The following is a 7,409-nucleotide window of genomic DNA, read 5'->3' on the forward strand; positions in this document are numbered from 1 at the left end:
AAATTCTCCATCCACTTTAGAAGTCCTCCTCCTAATTTACCCACTGTCTCCAGCTTCCACATCAACCTCCTATGCGGCACCTTGTCAAAGGCCTTTTTCAAGTTCAAGTAGACAGTGTCAGCCCATCCATCTCTCTCCTGCACCACTTCTATCACCCTTGAATAGAAACACACCAAGTTTGTCAGACATGATCTTCCTTTCCTAAATCCAAACTGTCTTTCTGTGATGATTTAATTTTCCAATTAGGTGCTTCGTCCATTTCTTTTACACAATTCTTTCGCATATTTTTGACACTACGCTCATAAGGGAAACTGGTCCATAATTAAGTGGGTCGTCTCTTCTTCCGCTCTTGTGGATGGGGACTATGTCAGCTTTTTTCCAGTCCAGAGGGACTCCACCCTCAGCCAACGATCTTTTTATAACTTTGTGTATTTTATCCGCCAATTAATTCCTACACTCGTTCAGCACCCAGTTGGAAACACTGTCGGGACCCTGTGACTTCCTCACATCTAGATTCTCCATTTCATTAGTTATCTCCTGCACTGTGATTTCTATGTCACACAGGCAGGACCCTCTTGGGCCTATTCCAGTTGGTATGTCAAACTTGCTTTCTCCTGTGAATACTTCTTGAAAGCTTTTGTTCATTTCTTCCGTTATCTCCAACTCATCCACATACACCTCGCCATTAACTTTCAATTTTGTTATTTCCTCACGCTGTTTTAGTTTCCCATTTATAAATCTGTAAAATAGCTTCGGTTGGTCTTTGCATTTGTCTATTATATCCCTTTCGAAATTCTATCTTTCCTCTCTGCAAATTCTAATATACTCGTTTCTTTTTTGCTTATACAGTACCCTCTCGAGTTTCGCGCTCGCTTCATTCTGAAGCTATAGCGCTAAACTTGAAGATTGCGAAACTCAAGGTATTGAAAACACTGAAAAAGCACTTATTTGTTCCGACCCGTGGAGTTTTTTATATATATATATATATATATATATATATATATATATATATATATATATATATATATATATATATATATATATATATATATATATATATATATATGGCCTATGGCGCCAGTAGACTATCCATCTGGGCCTGATGGTCGACCCCGAGCCCGTCATGGCACAGGCAACTGTTTTTAGTGGCGCCATTATAATTGGCACATGCTGCCCCCCTGAGCTCACTTTTTATTTTCCTCCTTTACTCCCTTGTTATCTCAAAATGCATACCTTGGAAAAAGGAAGAAAACAGGAGGAGAGAACGGGTCATTTTAAAGCCACAGATGAAGCCTCATGATTGGCTGAGCTCTGAAAACGCGCTTGTGATTCGCTGGGAGTCCGATGACGTCATCGCCGGCGCTCACCCAATCAGCGGCCTCACTACCTTAAGGCGGTGTCACACTGGCCGTTTTCCTCTAACCGTTGTGGCTACTGGCAACACCCGTACGTCCATCCGGGAGTGAGTTGTCGGTTGTCCGTGAGCTTGTGTCACACTGGGCCTTTTCCTTCCCACCATGTTGGCGGCAGCTTGGGCAACCGGCAACTTTTTCCAGGTTTGCGTCACACACATAAGGGGAAATTAGAAGGGTGTGGGGGGGAGGGGCAGAAGGGAGAGTCAGGTCATGTCATGACACACACACACACACACACACACACACACACATACACACAGTCAAAGGGAAATGAGAAGGGTGGGGGAGGGAGGGGCAGAAGGGAGAGTCAGGTCATGTCTTGACCTGAGTCAGGTCATATCCTGACCAAAGCCCTGATCTGACTTTCCTTGCTGCCCCTCCCTCCCCACACCATTCTCATTCCCCTTCTCTGTGTGTGTGTGTGTGTGTAGACAAGTCAGGACATGAGCTGACCTGAGTCAGGTCATGTTATGACGAAAGCCCTGATCTGACTCTCCTTTCTGATCCTCCCTCCCCACACCATTCTCATTCCCTTTCTGTGTGTGTGTGTGTGTGTGTGTGTGTGTGTATTTACCTAGTTGTATTTACCTAGTTGTGACATACGGGAAAAGAGCTACACTTGCGCTGTCCCGTCTCCATATCCTCTCTTACCCAACTTTTCCTTAAAATCATGAATGTTTCTTGCACAAACCACCTCCTCCTCCAGTCTGTTCCATAGCTCAATGCTTCTGTTTGGGAAGCTAAACTTTTTCACATCTTGCCTGCACGTGGTCGCCCTCAACTTCTTTCTATTTCCTCTCGTTTCTCTCTCGTTCCACACACACAGGTCCTCTCTGTCCAGATTCTCCACCCCGCTTGCCACCCTGTACACCACTATCAGGTCTCCTGTCTCTCTTCTTCTCTCCAGGGTTGTGAGCCCTATGCTATTGAGTCTCTCCTCATACGGCCAATCACTAAGTTCCGGTACCATCTTAGTTGCCACTCTCTGCACTCTCTCCAGCTTTCTTATGTTCTTCTTTTCGTGAGGAGACCAGACCACTGCTGCATACTCCAACCTTGGCCTTAACATTGTAACTATTATTTTCTTCATCATCTCTTCGTCCAAATACACAAATGCCGTCCTTATGTTCCTCAGCAAATTCATAGTTTGTCCCGTTATCCTGTTGATGTGTTTGTCCAGTGACATGTTCTCTGAGACAATCACTCTCAAATCTTTTTCTTCCACTCCTCTGCATATTATCTCACCTCCCATCTTATAATCATATTCACATCTTCTATTGTTCCTACCAAACTCTTTTTTTTTTACATTTCCCAAGGTTGAATTCCATCTGCCATGTACCACTCCACTCCCATATTTTGTCCAGGTCCCTCTGCAATGCCTCACAGTCTTTCACATCATTGACTCGTCTCAATAGCTTTGCATCATCTGCAAACAAACTCACATAGCTGGTCACTCCGTCCACCATATCATTTATATAAACAGCAAACATTATTGGCACCAGCACTGAACCTTGTGGCACCCCACTCCTCACTGGGCACCAGTTGGAAACCCTGTCCCTAATTATTGTCCTCATTTCCCTGTTAGTTAGGAAGTCCTCCAGCCACTTAATCAGTCCATCACCCACTCCACCCCTATTTTTGATTTTCCAAATTAGTCTTCTGTGCGGTACTTTGTCAAATGCGTTTATCAAATCCAGTTACACTCGATCCCCCCAACCTTCTCTCTCTTGTATTAAATCTGTCACCCTTGAGTAATAACACAACAAGTTGGTGACACAAGATCTCCCTCTCCTGAATCCAAACTGGCAATCCGAGATAATTCTCTCCCTTTCTAAAAAATCCGACCACCTGTTTTTAACCAGCCTCTCACATATCTTCACAACCACACTAGTGAGTGATACCGGTCTGTAATTTAATGGGTCCTCTCTCTTGCCTCCCTTAAAAATTGGTACTATGTTTGCTCTCTTCCAATCCTGTGGTACCCTTCCTTCTCTCAGGGAGGCGCTCATTATGGAGTGCAGTTTCTCTGCAAGTTGCTCACTACATTCTTTCAAGATCCCTCTGATACTCCGTCCGGCTCCGTCGCTTTTCTTACATCCAGCTTATTCAAGCTTTCCCTGACCTCCTGCACTGTTAACTGTATCTCCTGCATAACCCTTCCTCTTTCCTGGCCCGGGGGTTGTACAGATCTGTCTTCTTTTGTTGTAACGGGCTTGTCGGGGGGCGTTTAAAGGGTGTTGATTAAGACTTCAGCTTCCTTAAGGCGAATTTCGTAGCCTTTATGTACAAGAAGCGACGGAGCGAGAGCGACTGTCGTTGTGTGTCAGTCGGACTCTCGTGAAGGAGTCGCGAGTTACAGGTTGGAAAATAATTGTTACAATTGGTCACGTATGTCAAGGTGACCTCCACGCTTTCATCGGTGCGAAGTATACAAAACTGAGACGGTAAACACTGACGGACGACATTCCTATAAGGTGGCGTGATCTATCTGTTGTGGGTTTTTCCATTGACAATTGTATGCCTAATTCGTGGTGATATTAAATAATAATAATACATTGATATCCTACTATAACATTGTGAAAACTCTATGGAAGCTGTTGCTCATCACTTCTGCCATCTCTGCTGGGTCCCCATATGTACAGTTGTCCCTCAAATAGTACGGTTTCCAATAATACGGTTTTGGTTTTATACAGATTGTCATGGAAGAACTTTTTAGGATTTTAAAATTTCCCGCTCGTCGCACCGAGTAGCCATGGCGTGAGTGGCAACACTGTTCTACCAAAACACTTGCTGAGAGCACTCCAAAGCGTTCGAGAAAGGTGTTCATCTTTCAGAAGAATTCAGATTTTGGGGAAGTTACGCTTTGGGATGAGTTACGTTGCGGTAGGGAGAGCATACAGGTAACTCTCGATTTACCCGAGTTTGGTTTACGCGTTTTTGAAATAACGCAGGATCCAAAATCCAAATAAATGTTTAATATACACGTTTTTTCACTTATATGCGATATTTTATGGAGTGGCCACCAGATGTCTCACACAACTGGACTCACACGGCGCCACGGCCACACAGCTGAACTCAGTTCTTCCCGCGCACCACTTGAACAGCAATACAGTACCCACACTGCCACGCTACTCAACAATAGGGGTGGGCAGGTACCGGTACCAGTACTGGTACTAACAGTACCAGCTATACGGTACGGTACCGGTACCAGACTGCTCGGTACCAGTACCAATACTAGCCAGTCGCTCATAGTGTCCCAGTCCCTCATTTCTTCCTCACACGAGTGAGGCTGAGACTGAGAGCCCGAGTTGATATCTCCGTGATATGGATATTCTCTCTCTCTCTCTCTCTCTCTCTCTCTCTCTCTCTCTCTCTCTCTCTCTCTCTCTCTCTCTCTCTCCACTAAATGAAGTGAATATTTATTTTTTGATAGAAACCTTCAAACCTACCTCTTGTTTGATTTACAGGAAATCCCCTATATACGAAAGGGTTAGGGACTGAAAAAACCTTTCGTTTATCGATTTTTCGTATATCGAAGCCATTTCCCCCATAGGATTGTTAATAAATAGGGGGGTAGGGGCCCCGCGCCCTCAAAAAAAAAAAAAAAAAAAAAAGAAAAAAAAAGTTAAATATAACTATGCTTAAAAGCAATTTACTACTCACAATACAATGAAACGCAAGGCTCATAAATAATTAAAAACAATTACCATTTCCTGTTCCTTTACTGTTATAGAAATGCATTACATATGTTAGGACAATCCCCTCTAACTCGTCACTACAACTCATCACTTAACATTGCCAATGTTTACTTCCCAAGCTGTGAAAGGCCAGTTTCTAAGCTCGTGCCCGAAACACGTGCCAAACAGTACACCACCACCTCCAAGCCCCCCCAACCCCTCCATCACCCTCACGTTTCCTCACGCTGGCTGGGATGTGTTTGGATTCGAGTCGAGCAAGGGTTCATAAACTGGCAACGCTAAGTGATGAGCGTTGAAGTGGAGGACTGGACATGGACACTTGCTGCCTAATCACTGCGAGTGTCGTGAGGCTGTTGACGGCCATGCGACCGATATAGACATCGGGTACGAAACAGTGGGCGCGGAAACTGTCGTACTTTTCGTATATGCGAAGCATGTCTTTCGTGAACCGAAAATTGTCCTATATTTTTCACTTTCGTATATCCGAATTTTCGTACATCGAGCTTTCGTATATCGGGGATTTCCTGTACATTGTTTTTGATTTACGCGACCTCTTCAAGGACACAATACTCGCATAAATTGAGTTACTTGTACCACGTGAATGAGAGCAATGTTTGTTGTATCTATCATAGTGTAAAAGAAATTCTTGCCGCAGTAACTGCCAGTGCTCCAAGAGTGCTGCAAGAGTGGAGATAAAGGCCGTCCTTTTACTAAGCCTCGTCGTTGCTATGGTAACGGCGTCTCACTCAAGGAAAATAACGTACGCTGATCTTCCTGACAGTACGTTTGAGAGAGCGAGTCGGGACGTCTCGGGCAGCCAGACCACTCCTGGCGATGTTACGGATGTTTAACATGCATTACTAGCTGTCCTGGCTGACGAACTCCTTACAACAGAAAATGAAAAGGAAGCTCCAGTGGTTATGGTGGTACAGAGAGGTGAAATGCAATGAAAACACTTATATGTGTTTATTTTGGCCGCCATGTTTGCTGATGATGTCATCACAGCATGAAGGCACTCCACCTCTCAAAGCCGGGAGCCAGTGGACGTCCCGAGTTGGCAACCCGTGCTGCGGCGTCACGCGTTTGAGAGAACCTGGGACGTCCCGGGCGGCCAGACCACCCCTGGCGATGTTACGGATGTTTAACATGCATTACTAGCTGTCCTGGCTGACAAACTCCTTACAACAGAGGATGAAAAGGAAGCTGCAGTGGTTATGGTGGCACAGGGAGGTGAAATGCAATGGAAACACTTATATGTGTTTGTTTGGGCCGCAATATTTGCTGATGACGTCATCACAGCATGGAGGCGCTCCACCTCCCCAAACTGGGAGCCAGTGGACTTCCCAAGTTGACAATCTGTGCTGTGGCGTCATGCATTTGAGAGAACTCGGGACGTTCTGGGCTCCCCCAGTTGCTCTCTCAAATGAGTGGATGTGCCGAGTTGGCAACTCATGCTGCCGCGTCACGCGTTTAAGAGCACTCGGAACATTCCGAGAGTCACGATTCCCTCTCTCAAACTCAGCCCAGGAGTGTTTTTATGGGGCGCACTAATTTCATACGGATTTTCGAATAGTACGGGGGTCCTGGGTCCCTAACCCCCGTACTATTTGAGGGACGACTGTAATTCCATCCATTTTCAGTTTATCACTTGTTTCTCTATTCTTTAGTTTACTGTTTACATGTCTATAGAATAGTTTAGGTTGATCTTTGCACTTGTCTATGATATCTTTTTCATATTTCCATTTTTCTTCTCTTCTAATTTTTGTATATTCATTCCTTGCTTGTTTTGAAATTGTTCCACGAGTTGATTCTTCTTCGTCTCCTCCATCCCTTCCGGGCTTCCTCCTTTCTCTTTCTAGCTGCCTCGCATCTTTTGTTAAACCACTCCTTTTTACCAACATCCTTTTTGGTTACCTTTGGGACATATCTATTCTCGGCTTCTTTGTATAGCTTTAAAAACTCCTCCCACGTGTCTTGCGTACTCCTGGCTTTGTACAGCCCACTCCAATTTGCATTTTCAAAAAAAGTTCTCATATTAACAAAGTCTGCCTTAGAGTAGTTTCTTCTCCCTATTTAGTGGTCCTCTTTTTGGTCAATCCTTCTCTTTTCTTTTACTTCAAATTCCACAATCGCATGGTCACTCTTAGCTATTGGGCAGTCTATTTTAATATTTTCTATTACTTCCGGTTCTTTGCTAAAAACCAGGTCTAATCTCGATGCCTCTCCTTCTTTCCCGAATCCAGTATGTTCCTTAATCCATTGCGTCAGCACATGTTCCATTGCCAGTTGCAGGAGT

The sequence above is a fragment of the Eriocheir sinensis genome, chromosome 5 (genome assembly GCF_024679095.1).
Source record: "Eriocheir sinensis breed Jianghai 21 chromosome 5, ASM2467909v1, whole genome shotgun sequence".
In the NCBI taxonomy this organism is placed as follows: Eukaryota; Metazoa; Arthropoda; class Malacostraca; order Decapoda; family Varunidae; genus Eriocheir; species Eriocheir sinensis.